Here is a 22,472-nt window from a genome sequence, read left to right as displayed (position 1 = left end):
GTGGAGCGAAGGAACGGGGTGACGAAGAGGACACAACATCTGGAGAACATGCAAAAGAAAAAGAATGCACCAGCGAGCTGGGCGGCGTATGTCTGCATAACGCCTTGAGCGCATGTGTGTGTGTGTTTTATTTGTGGAAAGCAAACATACACCTTACATACATACACCCTTCCCTTTTTGCTACTGTGTGAGTTGACAGTTCAAAATCTGTGGCTCGAGCACTCCACACCAGCCAATAAAGGTGATGAAAATGAATGAAAATAATGTAGTAGATAGTGCTGACATTTTGCATGCACCAGAAGGAAAAATCAGAGTTTAAGAGACTCTATTATATATATACTCTCTGGACCTCAGAGTGTTACAGATGGAGATTGATGGTGATGTTCACGCATGAGTATTAGGGTGCAGTAGCTAACATTACCCACTGGGGGGTAATGTTATCCTCACAGAGCAGCGTTCTTCGCTATGACTGTGGGTTCATCTCAGACAGCAGTATTGGCAGCAAGGTTCATCCTGTGTTAAAGCCATTATAGGCTCTTCTTGTCTTAAGTGTTTGGGTGTAAGCAGGTCTTCCTCTGGTTTTGCAGTTAGATTTACTGACTTAAAGGAAACACACATCTATCTATCTATCTATCTATCTATCTATCTATCTATCTATCTATCTATCTATCTATCTATCTATCTATCTATCTATCTATCTATCTATCTATCTATCTATCTATCTATCTATCTATCTATCTATCTATCTATCTATCTATCTATCTATCTATCTATCTATCTATCTATCTATCTATCTATCTATCTATCTATCTATCTATCTATCTATCTATCTATCTATCTATCTATCTATCTATCTATCTATCTATCTATCTATCTATCTATCTATCTATCTATCTATCTATCTATCTATCTATCTATCTATCTATCTATCTATCTATCTATCTATCTATCTATCTATCTATCTATCTATCTATCTATCTATCTATCTATCTATCTATCTATCTATCTATCTATCTATCTATCTATCTATCTATGTGCAGTATTTATAATCTACACAAATATTACACAGTATCACAAAAATCAACAAAGTATGCATTTTGTAAGAAGAAAGAAAGAAAATAACAAAAACTATTGAGGAATATAAAAATATAAGAAAACAACAGAAAGACACTGAGAAAGCAGGTTATATATTTTACTAAATCTGGCCACAAATATGAAAATATTACAAGCAGAGCATATTTTTTTATTAAAAAACATACTGAAAACATTATGTTAAGTTATGGAACGAAGTATGACGAGCTTAAACAATTTAAAATGACATTAACATAACACTAAAACCACAAGGGCTATGTTGAAACACAGAAACTATGTTTTCAGAAAATAATCATTTTAAAACTGAGGTTAACATTGACACATTTTGTGAACAGTTGACTCTAATGTTTTGTTATGTTCAGTATGATGTTGTTTTTTGTATTGATGTGTTTGTATACAATGATAAATATTTTTGTTTGAAATTTCCAAGCCAGTAGCTGCCGCTAGGCTAAAGTAACTGTTCCACATTCATATTGAAGTAAACTTAGATGAGCTGAAGTCAAGAGTTTTGGAAAGAATAATTTAAAAAATAAGATGAATGTTGATGTATTTCATCTGTTGTTTGTCTTGTCTTTTTGTTTATCTGTGCATGTTCTCATGTGGTAATTTCTGAGAACTTTTTCTGATTTAAACGTCGTAGCCAGTAGATTCAAAGTGTTCATGCTAAACTAAAACATTTGAAAGTAATTCTTCCCCATGCATATTCAAGTTAACTTAAATTAACTGAAGTCAAGATTTATTGGCAAATATAAATCATGAAAAGTCATGTATGCAAATTTTTTGTGGGAAAAAAAAAGCTGCAAATCTTTCAAAGTCCACAGGTGTGAAAGCTCAGACGTCTTGGAAGTGAATGAAGGCGAGGATGTTGTGGTCTGTGAGCAGACCTGAGACAGTCTGACCTCTTCAGGGCAGGAAGGTCAGGAGTCAACTCACTTGACCTCCTCCCTTCCCCAAAACCAAGAAAACCCAATGATTTCTATGCAGAAAACTACCTCCAAACATAACTTTACTTTCACCAGAGACTGTAGAGGGTAGAAACACTTTTTCTCATGAGCCTGTAGCTCACCTGATTAAACAGTGTGAAAAACAAAATGAACGAGAAGGTCCTCGTCTCCATCCCTTTGCAGTCAACCAAATCTTTAGCTTATTACACATTGAGACAAAGATAAGAAACCAAACTATAAACAGAGAGATCAGTAGAAACCACCTCCATTTTAAAAAAGTATCTTCAAACTCGCAGCCATTTTCTAAAAATGCAGAATCGCCACCACCCAAACACAGCCCCTCCACCTCTTGATAGTAATCAAATTTGGTCTCATCTTTTCATTTTCTCATCTCTCCTCCCCATCTGTGTGGTGTAACTCCTCTCTTTCTCATTCTCTCCCTCATCATCCTTCACTGTCACTCTGCAGCTCTGAGCCATTGACCTCCGACCCACAGGCAGGTTCACCGGCGGGTCAGGAGCCAGTCGAAGCGGGAGGGGTGGAGGTACAGGGGAGAGAGGAAGGGGTGGGAGGTCTGTTGCTGGAGGATGCCAGCTTCCTCCTTTGGCCATGGATACTGCCTTCATCGCTGCTGCCATAGCAACTGGACGAGCCGGCTCCGCTGAGCTGCTGGGATGAAGCTCTCTGGCTCTAACCTCTATGGGCACATGTTCGCGCACACACATAATGACAAGCTGGCACACGTGTAAACAATCTCATACATGCTTGCAAAAAATCTAATCAGGTCTCTTATTTGCACTGCGAGGGCTGGGCTGGAAAATACTTTTTCACAATAGAAGATTGATGGGCATTCCATGTTGGCTGCAATTAATTGCTGCATAATTAGACTTACAAGTTATTTATTGGAGCAATTTGGAGAATACAAGAGCCTGGGGATATATAAAAACATTTGATCATGAGCTGTGTAAACTTTTAAAGATGTCCCACTTACAAGGAGAGCTGGGATGGAAATAAAAATCTCCTGCCGAAATGTTTCCCATGTTAGCAAAAGATGATAATAAATCTGGGCCAATGCGAGCGACACGTTTGAAGCCTTGCGAGGTCAAACAAAGGTGAAGGTGAGATATGCAGATAATAAAAATTATATGATGGAAGGGGAGATAGCGCTTTATGCACATTTTTGGTGAAGTGCAGATGTGCGTCTGTGTGAGCTGTAGCTTGCAGAGCCTTGGGGGCCAGGCCTCAATCTAGGTGGAGTCCCACTACAAATAACCATCCCATAATCCCATTTGCGACTTTTGTTTAAAAAGCTCTCTTTATTTCTGAATCTGTCTATTCTATTTTTCTTTCAGATTTGTTGTCTCCGCTCCTTTTTCCAAGTTGTTCACACTAATTTGTCCTTGTTAATTCCTTGAAACATGTTTCTTTTTAAACTTCTGTCTCTGTTATCTTTTTCTTCCAGCACTCTCTCTGGTCTCCTTTTCACCCCCTTTGCTCTACCTCTCCTTACTCAAACAAATCTGATAAATGAGGCTGTTGGTGTCACTCTCGAGAATGAGCTGTGATCAGAGCGCCTTTGATGTTTGACAGCTTTAACGACGTCTCCTGATGAATCGATGTACAGTCATTTTCCCTTCATGTGACACAATGTTTTGCTGTTGAACTTGTTCCTGTTTGGATGGATGCACTGTTGGTGTGTGTGCGTGTGTGTGTGTGTGTGTGTGTGTGTGTGTGCACGTGTGCGCGTGTGCATGTTTTTCTCATTTTTCTCTGCGTGCATTCCAATGCCTTGCAAGGGTTTAGTGACAGTGTCAGCGCACTTAAGCCCAGAAAGTTTATCTTAAGTACTTCAAGAGGCTCTTATCAGTTTTCTTTGTTATAATAGGGTGAAGTACTCTTTAATGGCTCATGTATCCTGGCTAACACACATGCAGGCTGCAGCCACACCTATGCACATGCGTGCATTATTGTTTTTGTATTTCTTTATGCTTTCAAACTGAACACAGATTAAGTAGAATGTGTGGAAAAAGTGATTCTAATGCTAACACATTTTATTTAATATAAAAAAGCATACAAATGGAGAAACAAATTCTTTAATGTACTATACTACTTCCTTCTACAGAGAGGATTCGTTAAGTGGTTGGGGTGTGTGATTCCCACGTTGCATGGCTTCTTAAAAATTTGATCTGGTTCTGTAGCTTAATTCCAAAACTGGCGTTAATCAGGGAATGTCTATTTTTCCCTCCCTCTATGCGTTATTCCCCCATTTGATCGGTAGGTGGAGCTACATACATGAAGCACATCATGAAGTTTCCATAGTCAAAGGCCCTCCAGCAGCAAGAGGAGCTAATCAAATTGCCAGTGTGTCTGTGTCAATTACAGAAAGGGTCAACTTCATAAGAGGAATAGGCCCAAATCGCATTAGCACCTGTATACTTCCAGTGGTTCCATGAACCAGGAGCTGAATAGATGTAGAGCAGCTAGAAGGGTTTCTATCAAATTAATTTCTCAACTACAGCCAGAGGTGGGAAGAGTAGCCAAAAAATATACTCAAGTAAGAATAGCATTACTTCTATGTGTGTTTACTCAAAGAGAAGTAAAAAGTAGTCATCCAAAAAATTAAGACTGAAAAGTATTTGGTAAAAACGAGGAAAAAAAACCTTAAAAATCTCAAGTGCTGAGTGACAGCAGTCAGTTTGATCATGACATCTGTATCTAATTTGTGAAAATAATATAATCAGAAATAAAAATATAAAATTAAAAATATAAGTCTAAATCAAAGATATCAAATTATATGTAAATTCTGGTATATCAAATAATTAAAAAGTAAAATAAAAATATAATATTTTCAGTACAAAACAAGTTCAGGCAAAATAAATAAATTTCCAAATAATTTTTTCACAACATAAAGCTTTTGAAACCAATGCTTACAAATGATAATGTATATACAGTATGTTAAAGGAGTGCAAACGACTTCTACTGCTTACTGTATATTCACTTGATCTCCTAATGACACAATGGGTTAAGCAGATAGAAAACAATTGTAGAGCAGAAAGCTTGTGTACATGCAAGAAGTCTCACTTTAACATAAACTCTGTGTCTGCTGTGTCTTTATGGCCAAAATTCAGCCAGTGAAGCACCTAGTGGTGGGCACAGTAGGTAGACATTGAACTAGAGTAAGAGTTGCATCACTTCAGAATGAAGTGTTATGACCTGATGAAACCAAAACCGTCTTTTCAGGCAAAGTTACAAAAAAATATATTTGGCACAAAAAACAACACTCTGCATAAACAATAAAACCAATACCCATTGTGAAATGTGGTGGTAGTAGGATCAGTATCTGGGCTTGCCTTTCTTCTGAAGAAGCTGGTGTATTTGTGAAGGTGAATGAAATTATCAACAGTTCTAAATACCTGTCAGTTTGACCCCAAAATGGCCTAGTTCAAGTCCAGAACTAAATCTGACAGAAAATCTGTTGGGTCACCTGAAGAGGGCTCTGGACAAGAGATGTTCTCGTGATCTTACAAATTTAGAGGACTTTGGTAAGGCAAATATTACCAAGTCAAGCTGGGGAATGCGTTTAGACTATATCAAAGACGATTGAGTTTTGTTTTGTAAAGAAAAAGGTGCTTTAAAAAAATTATTTAAGGGTGTACGTACATATGTAACCAGGTTATTGCAGACTCTGCAATCTTTAATTGTTTTTCCTTAATAAAACAGTTTTTCAGTTGAACTGAAAATGATATAGAGTCATATTCAATAAATTAGAATATTCATTTTAATGAGGCTCAGCTGTCAGATTAAAAATACCTTTTGAAAATAACCTTAAAGCAGGTATTAAACATAGTTTTCATTATGCTCATATTTCTGTATTAAAAATGATTTTTGTTGGATTTTTGTTATATTCTAATGTTAAATGTTATCTTTTCATTAGCTGTAGGCAGAAAGGTATCAGAGTAACAAAAATAAAGTAACTGATCTATACAATGTGTTTCACTTTGTGAGTTGAGCTACTAAAATAAATGAACTTTTCAATAGTGTTCTAATTTATAGAATAAGACTATGGCCATTTTAAAATATTTTTCATTGTCTTACTTTTTTACGCCATAGAAAGTGATTAAAATGTTTTTTTTATTTATGCATTTTTCAAATGTTTCTCTTATTTTAGACAATAGTCAGTCAGTCATTTTCTACTTCCATAGTGGGTCGCAGGGAAGCTGGTGCCTATCACCAGCAGTCTATGGGTGAGAGGCAGGGTACACCCTGGACAGGTCGCCAGTACGTCGCAGGGCAACACACAAACAACCATGCACCTAAGGGCAATTTAGAGTGACCAATTAACCTAACAGGCATGTCTTTGAACTGTGGGAGGAAGCCAGAGGTGAGAACCCACACACAGGGAGAACATTCAAACTCCATGCAGAAAGACCCCAGCTGGGAATTGAACCCAGGACCTTCTTGCTGCAAGGCAACAGTGCTACCAACTGTGCCACCGTGCAGAATAAAATATCTATTTCTAAATATTGTCTGTGTTTTTATACATAATTTTACTTTTCTTTCTTGTTAATAAATGGCAGAAAAATGATCACCCACCATCATCCGGTCTACAGTTACAGATTCAAATGTATTTTGTGCCATTTAGCTTCTTTTGCAACATCTCATAACTGTTATGTCTATTTCTTAGTTTTTAGCAGGTTGTGGGGCTGTTTTTAATCTCGAAGGCAGTTTGTGTTGCACAAAGCTGTGTGAAAGCTGCCATACAAATAAAGTTTGATTAATTGGTCAGCATTTGCATTGCAATCAGATGCAGCTGCTGATAACAATATGAAAACTCTGGGCTTCATAAGCACACATGCTGATGAGATATTACTTTTTTTAAATCCATAGATAAAGGTCTAGTGTGGCTGCAGTGAGGGATGAGCTTTGCCATTTGCAGATCTTTGTGAGATGAATAAGAGGCTGATACTCTTACAGTCCCAAGCCTCTATCTTATCGCTTCCTTTTATCGGCCGATAAAGTAAATGACTTTGCTATAGGTGTGCAACTGTTCAAATTCATTATGAGCCTGCTCAGCCAAGGCGACTATCGACAAGGCTGTGTGTGTGTGTGATTAATGCAGCACTGTGTGTTTGTAGTTCGCTGTAGTGACCCACTTCAATGGGAAATTGACAGAAGATGAAGGTGTTTTTTAGAATCCTCAGATCCCCTCAAGTTTAATGAAAATGCAAATTTTTAAGGCTTGTTTAAGTTAATGTAATGTACTTGTGAAGGCTGGGGGTTCCGCATCAGTCATTTACTTGTTTTTAATCAAAGAACTTGGAGGGAAGCGTAAGTAAAACAGCGTCATCTCAGGAGGGAGAGCATCACTTGGGGTTGAGTTAAAGATGAAAAGGGTTGGTTGCGATCTTTCTAATTGTGTACAAGCTCTTAGTTGGCCCCATGAGTGTGTTTTAGAAACATAAAGAGAACTGTGGTCACATTTTAGCACAAATACACAAAAACACTCCCTCTCTTCAAAAGCTTTCTCCTTCACTTTTATTTTTAAAGGTAGTTAGATCAGCAAAATGAATGAGTTAATGAGCAAGGTTTTCAATCGTCCCAGGAGAAGCATCCATCTCTGTGATGAGTGGCAGCTCTGTCAATGAGCAGCAGAGCAGTAATGCACTGGTATTTCGAAGGCAGTCAGTGTGTAAGTGTGTGGGTTCGCTGTCCAACATCCGAACATTTGGTTGCCTGAACCGAAGGCTGATCTTGTGGAGGATGTTGTTAAGTATAGCTGAATGGGAATGCTTTGCACCCCAATCAGAACTCTGTCTCCTGTATTAATGTCATGTGGAGTCAGACATCACTCCTATTTCTGCCCTTGTACTTTTGTCTGCTCTGCGTCCACAGGAGTGGTGAGCGGTATCTCAGTTTCATATCAGCTCTGCTAATAATGGTCCATATTCCTTGCTGAGCCGACCTGAAGGAATTGCCGAATTTTAAAGTAATAATGAGGATTAATACAGCCAATATCCATCCATTCGACCATTAAATCAGAAAGGTGGCTGTTGTAGGTGATGAATGCAGTGTTCCCCTCCAATTTTCTGAATCATAAATGATAAAACATAAATGATGAAAGTCTCTTTGATTCAGATTAGGCCACAGCGTGCAATCATGTGAGTGTGGAATTTCTTTTGAAATACAATCTCTAGTGATGGGTATGTTGTGGCTGCCTCTTACTGTTGAGAGTCACGAAAGAACTTCTAGTGAGAGGACATTCAAAAGAATAGCTGTTTTCTCAGTAGAAATAACAAGACTATGATGAAGCATGATAGCCACATACAGAGAGTGATGCACAATACTGTACCCTCTACAGATTTCTTCTGTTTTTCTTTTTTTTTTTTAAATCAAACTTATGTCAAACAAATTTTAACATGCCAAAGATAACCTAAGTAAATACAAAGGGCTTTATTCAAGTTATTATTTTATTTACTAAGGAAATGAAAGCTATGCAAACCCAACCTGGGCTTATGTGAAAAACAAATTGTCCCTTAAATTTAATAACTGCTTGTGCCACTCTTGGCGCTGATAACTGCCATTAACTCTTTACAATAACCTGCAACACATTTTTGATAATGGTGTGGAGGAATATTTTACCCACCTCTTCTTTGCTGGAGTGTTTTAATTCACCCACAGTGCTGTGTTCACCAGTTTTATCCATTGCCCTGTTGTCCAGTTCTAATGCTTCTGTGACCATTGTTGGTGCTTGGAGAGGGGTCAGTATGAGCTCTATATTCAATCTGCAATACTCCATGCATTCTGTATCCTTCTCTCAGAAGCAGCTTTTTACACCTTCAGCTATTTGAGCTATAGTAGCTTATTTGAAAGATTGGAACCACACAGGCCAGTCTGTGCTTCTTATCAATGAGCCTTAGCAAACTACAAACCTGTTGCTGGTCCACCAAATTTTTTTCTTAAGTTGCTTTTAAAAGATACTCACCACTGTAGATTGGGAACCTTCACAAGACTTGCAGTTTTGGAGACACACTGACGCATCTTGCTATGACAAAGTGATTCCTGTCAAAACTCACTTAAATTTTTGCACTTGCCCATTTTTCTTGATTTTTACACACAAACTTTGAGGACAAAATGTTCACTTGCAGCTAAATATGACCCACCCATTAACAAGTGTGATGATGAAAACATAATCAGTTATTCACTTTAACTGTCACTGATCCTAATGGTATACTTGCTTTTACACAAACATATGAACTTTAGTAACATCCTATTTATAATCCTATATATCAGCTTAATCTCTTCTGAGAATGCTGTCTGGGAGGTTCAGGTGTTTATGAAAAATATTTGACCATTCTTCCAGAAGAGAATTTGTGAGGTCAGGCCCTGATGTTGGACAAGAAAGCCTGGCTCTCTGCTGGGTTGAGGTCAGGACTCTGTCCAAACTAGTCCTGTTCCTCCATGCTAAACTCACTCATTCATGTCTTTATGGACCTTGCATTTGTGCACAAGTGCACAATCATGTTGCCACAATCTTGTGAAATTGATGTGGGCTGAGCCCTTTGATTCCATAGTGGCAGTGAACTCCTAAATAACACGATCTCACCATAATCTTTATTAAATAAAGACATAGTGGAAACTGGAGTGCACCTTTATACAGAGGTCACAATTAGATCAAATCTATTTTAGGACAGCTGCATGGTGGCACAGTTGGTAGCACTGTTGCCTTGCAGCAAAAAGGTCCTATGTTTGATTGCCTTCCGGGGTCTTTCTACATGGAGTTTGCATGTTCTCCCAGTGCATGCGTGCCTTCACTCCGGGCACCCCGGCTTCATCCCACAGTCCAAAACATGAATGTTAGGTTAATAGGTCTCTCTGAATTGCCCTTAGGTGTGAGTGGATGTGTATATGGTTGCTTGTCCTGTGTGTCTCTGTGTTGCCGTGCACTGGACTGTCAACCTGTACAGGGTGTACCCTGCCTCCCGCCTGTAGACATAGATAGGCACCAGCTCCCCTGCGACCCTGTACGGAAGAAGCGGATATAGAGAATGGATAGATGGATGATCTTAGGAGCTAGTAAAGGCCAGAAATTTCTAAAATTGACTCAAGGTGTACTTTCTTTTAACTATATCTGTAAAACTCAACTGGTATCAAATCCATTATTACTAAAAGAATGTTGGCAAACTTTATATCAGAGTGTCAAGAAGTTCTGATTCAGATCAAACCTTTACTTCCTAAAGTAATGAGTGGACTTTTACAACACTCTGCAGGAAAGTGTCTCTTGCTGTTTATTGTCTGGGCAGCACTCAGACAGCAAAAGCATTGCGCCTGCAGCAGGATGTGCCCTGCAGAGTAGACATCCCAGCCAACAAACTGCATTAGTGATGCGTCTCTGCCCTATGGCTCCACTCAGGCAGAGGGAGGAGACGCACACGGCCGCGGCCTCTCTGCGACTGTCTGTAGGCTGTAGCCACATGGTCGCACTGTAGATGCAGATACTTCCCAATGAGTGAGTGTGTTGGAGACATTAGTGTACAGGCAGACACATAAATGGCACCGAAATGAGATCAATTAGACTGAGGGGAAGGTCATTATGTTTTTGTATGGCCAGTGGTCAGAGTGCAGTGCTTGTATCCTGTGTTGTGTCAGCTGTCAGGACACCTGTTAGCGGGTGTGTCTGTTTACTGTCCCTGTACATACAAATGTCCATGTAGACAACACCACCACTTCCATTTTTTGGTGTAAACTTCAAACTCGCTACTGTATCCTGTCATGCTTGAATCCCTTGAGTTGAGAAGTAGGGAGGTGAGTAATCATGCTGAGCCTGTGCATGCGTTGTCATTGATTTTGTCTCGGCTCCTAGCGCTCCCAATTACCTCCTTCTCCAGGCTGCCAGTCCCCTTGCTGTCAGGGGGGAGGCTGGAGTCTGGGGCCTCAGCGAGCAGTTTGTTTACACTGCTAATTGCTCCTGTTGTTTCCTTTCATTAGCCCGGGCTGAGCTATTGGGCTGTGGCACACAACTAAATGCTCTTAGCCTTCTGGTCCCCTTGCCTATAGTAAATATTGGCAATCTATACAGCAACTCCAAACATATGGCACAAGACTTGAAATGATACACTCTTGTTTGTACGATAGATTGTTTAGTACAGAGCCCAGTAGAGCAGTGTTCTGCTCTGGTTTTGTGTGGATTTACTGCCACAGCAGACTGAGTTCACTTGTTTGAGACTGAAAAAGAAGGAAAATCCTAATAATAAAACAAATTCCTGTTTCTTTGAAGTTAGTTAGTGAGTAAAAGGCAAATGGTATGTGTATTTTTCTTTTTACAAAAAAAAGTCTGAAAAATGTGGCATGCACTTTGTAGAATCACCTTTTACTGCACAGTTGTAAGCCTTTTGGTGTATGTCTCAACCAGCTTCGAAAATCTAGAGATGGACATTTTTGCCCATTCTTTTTTTGCCAAAACAGCTCAAACTCAGTCAGATAGGACGAAAAGCACAATGATTAAGGCTTGATTAAAACCATTTGTTTAGGTTAAGATGCTCTCCAGATGATAAACCTCTGGCCCCCTCTGAAGTCAGCAGCCTCAAACAGGTTTTTGAATCCAATATATCCAGGATTGTTTTTGTATATAGCACAATGGGTCTTCCCATCAACTCTGACCAGCTTCCCTGTCCTGGCTAGAGGAAAGCATCACACAGTATGATACTACCACCACCATGTTTCACTGTGGGGAAAATTTGTTCTGCCACACACTATATAAGCCAAAATTCTCATTTGACTAGAGTAACATGTTCCACATGTTTTGTGGCAAACTGCAAGTAGGACTTCTTGTGACTTTCCTTCAACAATTCAACAATTTTGGAACTCTTCTATAAAGGTCAGATTTGTGCAGTGCACAACTAATAGCTGTCCTGTCAATAGATTCCCATACCTGAGCTGTGGATCTCTGCAGCTCTTCCAGAGTTATAATAGGCCTAATAGATGCTTCTCTGATTAATTCTCTACTTGTTCGACATCACTTTAGGTGGAGGATCATGTCTTGGTAGGTTGAGCAGTTGTCCTGGTTAAAATTTCTATGGGTATAAATACTTTCAGGGGGTGCTGTATAGTATGTATCTGTTTTTGTAGTGGGTTTGTGCCTTTTTACTGATAGAGTACATGTATGTGTTTGTTGTGTCTTCATGTTTGCTTGGCCTGTGTAGACCATGAATCAAAAGGTTGCATACTAGAGTCAGTCCGTGTCTGTGGTGCCCCCTCCCTACACACACGCACATACACACAAACACACTCCCACTCACATACACACAAGCCCACAGCATTTCAGCACACAAACACACACTACTGTGGCTCCATAATGACTGCCATTCCTCTCTGTGCCACATTATTAATTAGCTCAATGATCCTTGCCAATGGGACCTGCACTGCAGATTAGAGCCCCCTCAGCACCCGCACCCCAGACTGCTGGTGCTGTTGCCGCGGCTGGTCCAGCATGAGAGAAGAGGGGGCACAAGTGGATAGCTCTGTGCACAGATATGTTTGTTTTTTTGAATGTTTTTGAAATGAACATAAATGTATTCATATTGCTTCTTTTTTTCTGCTCCACTGTGAGTATCTCGTTCATCCCTTTGTGATGTTTGTATTTGTATGTGCGTGTGAAAAGAGAGGTGTGTATTTTCAATGGGGAGGGAGCACGGGGATAAATCATGTGACCAAAGAGGAAGAGCAAGGGTGGTTGCCACATGGATCAGCACCACGTGCAGCAGCTTTCTGTAGCATCACAAGGTTCATGGACTGGTCTAGGTTCCGATCCTGGCTGCATCCTGGGTCATCATGCATGCAATAATCCATCTGAAAACAAGAGACCTCACTGCGCTCCTCAGTCTTCTCACAGAGTATAATTGCAGCGGTGTTTTCCCTCTGTGTGTTCTTAAAAATCGTAATCTTCATCAAGGGTGTAGCCACTGTGGCATGCAAATGCACATTAATATTTTTGTCAGGACTGGAAATAAAAAAAAGGAAAGAGGTGAGAGGAGAGGAGAGGAGAGAAAAAAAGAAAAGCAGTCTCTCCAGATGCTACACAATTGCACCGAGCAAATGAACATAAATGTCACTGTCAAGCTGAAATGAAGGAAAAATGTGTCATGGCAGCAAACTGTGCTGGAGTTGGAGGACAGCAGGACATGCTTTGCATATGAAGAGGTGAATGCCCAAGGAGAAAGAGGGTGGCTCTGCACCTTTAACAAATGAGTGCCCACTGTCACATACACTCAGAGCCCACCCAAATACAGAAAAAGCCCCTTAAATGACAGGAGCTATGATGTGTGATGCAACAGACGGAGTTAAAAGATGACTTTGAGGGTAATGTGTTCAAAATATACTCAACCCATTTGGAGGTAGCATGTACCCACTTAAAGATTTCCCCAGTTTCTTCTTTTTGTGTTTGTTTTGGAGGGGTTTGTTATATTTGATATATTACAGATTACCAAATTAATTTCAAAATTTGATCTTTTGCATTTATCAAACTAAATACAAAAAAGGGTTTCAAATGTGTCATGATGTAGGGTTGTTTAGTTTTAGGTTTCGGGGTTTTTTCCTTATGTTTTTCACTGTTCAAGTTTTGAATCATGTTTCTGTTTATTTTCCTGGTCATGCTTTTGTTTTGTCGTCTTGTTCATGTTTTGTCAAGTTTGGTTTTCGGATCTGGTTATGCTTTTGCTTCATGTTTTTCTAGTTTGTGTTCAAGAGTCTCTGTTTTGCTCCAGTCACGTTTTGTTCTGTTAATTAAGTTTATTCAGTTCACCTGCTTCAAGTTAATCTGTCTCCTTACTCCACCTGGTTTTGACGCCATATATTCACACCTGTTCTGTTAGTCTTCGCGGAAACATCTTTCACTCTCATGCTCATGTCTTGTTTTTTTGATCATGCCAAGCCAGTCTTGCCTGCCCGTTTGTTTTGTTCCTGCCTCCTGCTGTGAGTGAGTTTTCGTAATTAAACCTCTTTTTTTTTCACTTACCATCACGCTACCTGCTCGTCTGCATTGTGGGGTCCAATTTCAAGTAAACCGTGACAGAACCGTGACAAAATGATGATTTTTTTATGTGAAAACAAGCTATCCAGACTTTTCAAATCAATAAATGAATAGAACCTTTATGACAACATGAAAGTAGGTTAAAATGTCTTAGCTATTATCTACAAACGTGAAGAACCTTGCCACTAGTGGCCAGCCTACCAAAATTACTCGAAGTTAATAATCCAGGTGCTCAAAGAACCAAGAACAACATCTAAAGCAATGCAGGCCTTCTTTTGCCTGTGTTAAGGTAAGTGTTCAAGATTCAACAAGAGACTAGACAAAAATCAGACCCATGAAAGAGTTCTTAGGCGAGAACCACAAATGCTCAAAAAGAACACAAAGGCCTGTTCCACATTTGCCAAAAAACATGTTGATGATGTACAAGTTCAATTAGAAAAATATTATGTGGACTGTTGAGACAAAAGTGGAAGATTCGTAAGGTGTGTGGCCTATTACATCTACTGTAAAACTATAGCAACATTACAGGAGAAAGCAGAAAAAGAGCATCAGACGTGATGGTGGTAATGTGATGGAATGACACAACCAGTTAATAGGTTTAGAAGGCAGTTACTTTTCACATAGGGCTGGGTTCCTTTGGATAGGATTTTTTTTTAACAAAATGGGGCAAATAATTTGCACCCACAGCCTACACCAGGAAGTATGATGTGTGAAGCATGTGTTAAATCTTTACAAAAACTGCCTGGGCCAACAGTGGAGCTACATTCCCTGCTCTGCTTAGTGCTCATAGCTTCTAAACGGATACTTACAGCATTACATGCTAAGCTGTAAAGTAAATGAGAAGCTCCAGCATGTGCGGGAATACATATGCAGGGCATGCAGTCATTCCAAGGTGACAGTGAGGTGTGTTGTGATTATTGACTGTGTGACCTGGCGCTGACCCCAGCTGTGAGCGAGTAAAGGGCAGAGAGTTAGTGTATGCCGCACCGCCTGTCATGCCCGTCAATATACTGATGAATGGAACTGCTGTTATTAAAGCAGAATTAGAGCGGTGAGGGGAAGGGGGGGTGGTTTGGGGTGGAGGGTGAATGCGATAAATGATGGCGCAAATGGTTGTGCGGTGGAGACCAGGGAGCCGGATGGCACAGCATCAGTGTCATCAGTCTTTATTACCCTCCAGGGAACAGAGGGGCAGAGACAGGGAGCGGTCAGCGCCACGCACTCCTCTACACCCCCACTACCCCAGCTGCCAGCAGCTCTGAGGTTGCATCTCCACGTCTCTCTGCCAGAGAGCCATCTAACCATGGCTTCATATTTAGCCACCTGTCTGCTTACAGTATCCCCAGTCTCAGCCAGATGAACACATTTTGTACACGTTGTATGGAGATCATGAGAGATGCCCATGTATGTAAGCAGACATGCTTCACTTTACCCATCACAGACTCTCCAGGCTTCTTTGCTTTGCCCATTATCCCCTCGCGCTCCCCTGTTTTTCCCTCCTCCATTTTCTGTCTCACCAAGGGAGTGGAGGACCCCCACCACAATCAATCATGGTGAAGTCACGGTACACAGCGGCACACTCAGGGCACTGTGCAGATAAGCTGGTTAGGGAAGGGAAACGTGGAAAAAAAGCCCTAAGAGCTGCACTCTTGGGGAGGCTCTGTCGTTAGGACAGGGTGGGTTCTGCTGGGTTCACTGCACAGTCAAATAGCGGGCACAGTCAAAGAGTGGGCACACTCTTCGCTGGGATGAGTCAGGAATGGATGGGTGATTCAGTGCCAGCGGTGAAGCCCCTGTGAGGCTCAGCCTCTTGCCAGAGAGCAGTGCGTGCATACAGATGTGAGTATGTCATTGATATTCTCCCCCTGTGGTATTGCAGCTCCGCTCCACTTCTTTTTTCCTAATTAGAGGTTTATTTATTGATACCCCAGTTAATGTCTCCCCTAATTTTGCTATGGTTCTATCTCCATTACCAAGGAGATGCATTTGCTGCATTGTTTACATCCACACTTTCCGCAGATTTTTGAACACCACCTTCCTAGAAAATTTGGCCCCTCCTCAGTGGCACAACCAGTGGCCACAGGATCTGGCAAAACATAAATCTAATGTTTCAGTAGTCTAAAGATGGGCACTTACCGCAGTGCCTCTCAAAAGTATTCACACCCATTGAACTTAATGTAATGAACAATAAAAAACTTCAGTGTGCTAAAAGAGAATGAAATGTGTGCTCATTTTTCTTTGCATAATAGCTGAAGCTTAGTAAGAAAGCATGGAGAGCATGGATGAATTTTCCAGTCTTTTAGATTTAGGTGGCAACTTTGACTGGGTAATTGGAACACATGGATATTCTCAGATCTAAACCAGGGATACCCAAACCTTTTGCTATAATCATCAAGTTGGAAGTACTTGTGGGCCAAAAAATAATTTTAAAAACGAAAATTACAAAAAATTATGTTGTAATGTTTTTTTTTTACCTACTCAGCAATTAACTAAGGATGCAATATTTTAATAAAACAAAAAAAAAGTAGTCGAACTTTTTAGAGTAAAGGAGTGTATAAATCATTGTAGAGCATAAACTCAACGGATTTTGAGTGTTTATCTTTACAAAACTATGTATTAATTATTAATTAAAAGCAGATTTTTGTGCACCTGCTTCTGAGTAAAAGTTACTGCATAAATGTGGTCCTATTTACTTTACAATGAACAAAAAGGTGGTTATTAAAGGACGAATAGTTTGCGTTGTACCCAAAATCTTCCAATTTATCAGGAATAATTTTGCCCTCTTTGAAAATAAAAAGTATCCATCTGCATCAACCACCTGTACAGTCGAGCCAAATCTGTATCTTTCATTAATTGCAGTCAGGGGCCACAAAAAATCAGTCCAGGGGCCACAGTTGAGCCCCAGGCACCCCTGATCTAAACCATTCCATTGTAGCTGTGGCTGTATTTTCAATTATCCATTTTACTATTATCTCTAACTTTCTTCTCATAGCATGATGCGGATAGTGTGTTCAAGGTGATGTGACGCTTCCCTCCACAAACAGCATTTTGCATGTAGGCCACACATCTGCCATGTCCCTTACATGATTTGAGACAAATTGCAAGTAGGAGTACTGTGCCTTACTTTCAACGATGACTTCTTGCCACACCCCATAATGGTCAGATTTGAGGTTTGTACTTCTAATAGTTGTATTGGCAACAGGTTCTGCCACCTGAGTTGTAGATCTTTGCAGCTGCTCCAAAGTTACCATGGCTTTCTAGGCTGCTCCCCTTGCCCAGCCTGTCACTTTAGGTGGGCAGCCATGTTTTGGTTGGTATGCATTTTGCTATTCTCTTTCCTTTTTCAGATAATTATAACCTAACCTTGCTTTGAACCTCTCCCAGACTTTATTCCTGGCTTCAAGATGCTGTTCGTTCACTAATATTCTCTAAGAAACATCTGAGGCCTTCACAGAACAGCTGTAAATATACTGAGATTAGATATTGCACAGCTAAGGCTCGGGCATACCTTTGCGCACCAGATGTTTCCAGAGAAGAGGAAATCCTGAGGTGTGGGGAAGAGGAGAGCAGGTGGAGCGTAACTCTATTTTTTTTTTATAAGGTGACTCGGTTATTCAATTAAATTCTAAATATGGGCACTATATTCAGTCTCAAGGAGGCGGTAATGAAACAAACTGGATGCAATTCGCTGTAAAACACCGAATCTAATTTCATTTCAAATCTAACTTCAACTACAAATTCTGATTAGAAAAAGATTACGTTTTACCCGTTTTCAAAAATCTGTGTAAGATTTTGCAATAATTATTCCCTCTGTTTTTACGTTTGACAAAGGTGCTTTCATATTTTGGTGGCATTCATGCTGCACATGGGTTGCTACAAAAATCGGGAAGTGTATAAGCAGCCGAAATGACAAAACTAGCCCCCGACAGACAGCGTGCTTCTCCCATGAGACGCTGCTCCTGAAGACAAAAACTGTGAGTATAAACCAGATGTCAGATTCTGTTTTTTATTTTAGTGATTTATGCAATAAAATGCACTGGTTTTATTTAAAAGACAAATAAACACAAACCAAAAATAAATTAGAAGTATTTGGATTTGGACTTTTGGCATTAGAAAGATTTCATCTAGGTTAGCAAATATGTCTTTGGTTGGGACTTTAAATTAAGTAGCTCTCCAATTTGTCAAGAATCCACAGACAAGAACTACGCAATACTTCCTGAGAGTACAAATGTTGTGTATCACATTTAATATTTAGTTATGGTGCACTATGTGGTGCTGCAAATACTGATAAATGACGTCCACTGTGAGCACTAGATGACAAGGATGCTTCTGCAGACACGCTGGGTTTAATGCATTTAAGTACAGCCAACATTTTTATCAAATAACTTTATTGTATTACTTACCCAGAGTCAGACGAACTCATCTGTAATAATCCCATCGCTTTGCATTCTGTTGAAAAATAGCTGTTGCACCGCATGGCGAGAACTCCCCGGCATATTAAAAGAAAAGCAACACCAACAGCAAAGAGCATCTCTGTAGTTAGGGAGCTATTCTTCCAGTAGCTGCAAGCAAGCTTTGGTGGTTGGACCTTAATTTGTATTGCATCATGTGAACCATTTAATGGGTGCATACATTTTGAATTGATTCATTTTTTTCTAGAGGTAGTAAATTGTTGCAGTTTTGCTTGATTTAAAAACAAGATTTTGAATCACAACAATTTAAAAAATAAAGTTAAAAAGAAATTTACATGTTTTATAGCCTTGGTTTGATTAAAACAATACTATGAATTCTTTAAAAAATATTTTATTGTTTCAATCGGTTATTTTCTGTAAACTGTAAATTACAATTTCCTTACTTTTTTGCCCTAACACTGTGCATGAATTTGGTAAATTCACAGCTACAACTGAAATGTCATGCATTTTAAATTAATTGACAGTGGTTCTGTGGAGTCCCACTGGTATAATTTCTGAGATAAGTTATACGTATTGTTTTGCAAAACTTTCTTTAATCATTAGGTTTAATCCAAACCCCAAAACTTCACATTATAGTTTTACAACATTATAAATCACCATGAAATTTTCAATGAAATACATTTTATTTAAAGGCTTCTTTTTAAATAGGTCCATTTTAAAAGATTTTCTTGCACTAAAATATAGGTTAGCGTTGGATGACATTTAAGGATTGCGGACCAATGAGACTCTTTCCTAGCTGATGTGGATTTCGCTGTCTCTTCAACTAGCTGGCAATTATTTATACACCAACAGTTCTCTTTTATCATGGTGACACTCACTTCGTAACACCTTCTAATTTAGTTTAGTTTACATTGCCTTGCAAAAGGATTAGAGCATTTTCAACATTTATCACATTACAACTACAATCAGTTTACTCTATTGGGACTTAATATGATAGGCCAACACAAGATAGTCCATAATTGTGAAGTGGAACAAAAACCTGTGCCAAATTTCCAAACTTTTTATGATTTAAATCTGAAAAGTGTTGCAGGTATGTGTATTGAACTCCCTTTACTCTGATAGAGTACCCCACAAATCCAGACCTACCAGGGCATACAAGGAGATAATTAAGTAGAGAGGCAGCCAAGAGACCCATGGTAACTCTGGAGGAGTTGCCAAGACCCACAGGTCAGGTGGAAGAGCCTGCCAACAGGACAGTTAATAATTTTACTGTTCCACAAATCTACACATTGCTAAAAGAAAGCCTTAAGAAGTCCTGTTTGCGGTTTGGCTCCAGCAATGTAGGGAACACAGCAAACACATAGACGAAGGAACTATAGTCACATCAGTCTAAAAGGTTTTTGGCCTACTTGTCATGTACTGTCCATTGTGAAAAGCTGGTACTCTGCTTCAACCAAAACACACCATCCCAACGGTAATGCATGGTGGTGGCAACATCATGCTGTAGGCATGTTTTTCATTACCAGGGACAGGGAAGCTGATTGCACTTTAATGGAAAATGAATGGAGCTAAAAACAGTTCAGTCCTTAAAGATAAGCTGTTAGAGGCTGCATGACTTTAGGCTTGTGTGGGAGGTTCTCCTTCCAGCCAGGCAGCAACTTTAAACATAAACCCAGAGCTTCACTGAAATCTTTTATGAAAATGAAAAAGACCATACATAATTTATCTTACAACTTGCAATTATCCACAGGGATTGTTTTTGAAATGGGCCATTTCTTGCTAGTTTTCTATTGCTTGTTTGTAAGTTGAAGCATTGGGTAGTGGCTGTCCAAAGACTTTCCTAGGTCATAAGAAAAGCTTACTACTCCACAGCCAACTAATGTCGCTGAAGTTCGTATCTGTTTTAAAGCTTCCAATTCTACATTAAACTAAAGGGCTATATTACTGTTTTTAATGAGTCTGGACTGCATTTGATCATCTGTTGTTAAAAATCTGCTCAACCTAAAATTGATAATTCTCCACTGAACAGGTTCTTTAACATACATTTAATATTTATGAAACCCTTAGTCTATTTATTAAAACACAAGCATTAAAATGTTTTCAGAGCTTTACTGGGATCAAGTTAGCTTCACATTATCAACAAAATCAGCTTGCAAAGTAGTGTCTATTTTTTGTTAATTTGTGTAGGAGGTGTCTCACAGGTTAAACGCCTTGACTGAAAGTCCTGCTGATTGTACCTTCAACAGGGGACCATCAGTGGCTGAGGTGGGATCAGGGAGCCCAAAAGAAGGCCTCCCCCAGAGCACCAGTCATGTGAGAATCACCTCTAATTATGCACTACTTTGTGTTGACTATCAAACAAAATCTCTACTGTGGCTAAATGTGTAAAAAGTTTAAGGGATGTGCATTTTGTGAGTCACTGTGGATGATATTGAGCCTCAGAGTTCTAGTTGTGTTGAGAGACATGGAAATGGTGGACATGGCGGTTTTATTATCTTACTTATTAATATGGGTTCTCAACTCAGAGAAAAATGTTTTAACTTCATCTCTAATAAGACCTCAAAGATAAATACCACACATTTTTCACAACTTAAATAAAATAATGAAAAAAGAAATGTCTGTTTTATTTCTTTATTCTTGTGGTTCAGCCTTGCTTCATAAATATTTGTTTTAACATATAACAACCAAATTGCCAACTTTGTCACATTGAGAACTCCAACATGAGCTGATTATATCATCCCTCTTAGTTTGAATCCATTCAGAGTTGCTGCCCATCTCTCCCAGCAGCACCTGGGCTCTTCAAAGCCCAGGTGCTGCTGCGTTGACAAACTCATGGATCACAATCAGGCACGTCGCTCAGTCAGGAATATCCTGCCAGTCTCTCCTGCCTCCCCAGGCTCAGTCTGATCCCTTTCTAACCATCTCGCTGACTACAGCTGTCCCCGCTGCTGCAAAGGAAATTGGTTGGGGAGATGACTAGAGAGGATGGTCGATAAATGTTCCTCCACTGTGCACCAAACAATGAAACTTGCAAAGCTGGATTTGATTCTATGCTAGCTGGGTTCGGCTGGTTTTGGGTATGTATCCAAAGATAAAGAAAATATTCTAACGAGATAGAAAAGCAGATCGCTCTCTCTTATCATGTGGCTCTAATGCCCTTCGAATAGGGAGGATGAGCTTTTGTGCATCAGGCATTGACGCCAGTGGGTTAACTAATGATGGCATTAGTGTGTGTGTTGGTGTGTGAATGATTGTGCCGGTGCGTGCATGTGTCTTTGTGCTGTCACTTGTGTGTATGTGTGTGCATGTGTCTTTCACAGGTGATCAGTCAAGGCTATCCACTCAGACGTTCTCCCACAACCCCGCCATTACAGCCCACTATCTCGCTTAAACACCTGCAGCCCCACAGCCCACCTTCAGCTTGTGGGCTCACATACTGCCTCTTTTTGTCCCTGTTTGGAAAGAGCCTGTCCATCACATCAATCTACTGTTATGTTTATATTTATGTACAGGAAAGAGGCTAAAAAAGGGCTCCTCTTGCTGTGGGCTTTATTGACTAAGCATTAAGCGGACATTATCAGGCCATAGCCTAGTTATTTATGAGGCGGTGATAAAGGCTGCAGGACTGAGTTATGTGAGAACCAGTAGCAGGACCAAAGCTGCTCATACAGAAGCACTGATATCCGACTCTTGGACCTTTCAGTCTTGGTGGAGAGGCATGGAAAATGCAACAAACACAGCTGAAACACTCAAGAATTTATGGGCGGCAAATTTATGCTCTCCTTAGGTCAGCCGGAGGGCTGTTTATCTGAGTTTCATTGTCACTGTCCTCGTGGCGCGGTGCCACAGGTACTGAAATTTTCATATTTGCTTTAGGCGTGTGGCCAAAAAGGGGAGGGAAGAGGGGGATCTCTAAGTGGAGCACAATACTGACCTTCTGAACTTTGTTTTGAATTTTCATAGCAACTAAGAGCCCATGTTTTCATGATGTTGACATAA

Source organism: Girardinichthys multiradiatus, chromosome 1 (genome assembly GCF_021462225.1).
Source record: "Girardinichthys multiradiatus isolate DD_20200921_A chromosome 1, DD_fGirMul_XY1, whole genome shotgun sequence".
Lineage (NCBI taxonomy): Eukaryota > Metazoa > Chordata > Actinopteri > Cyprinodontiformes > Goodeidae > Girardinichthys > Girardinichthys multiradiatus.
Note: the sequence above shows the minus strand (reverse complement) of the source record.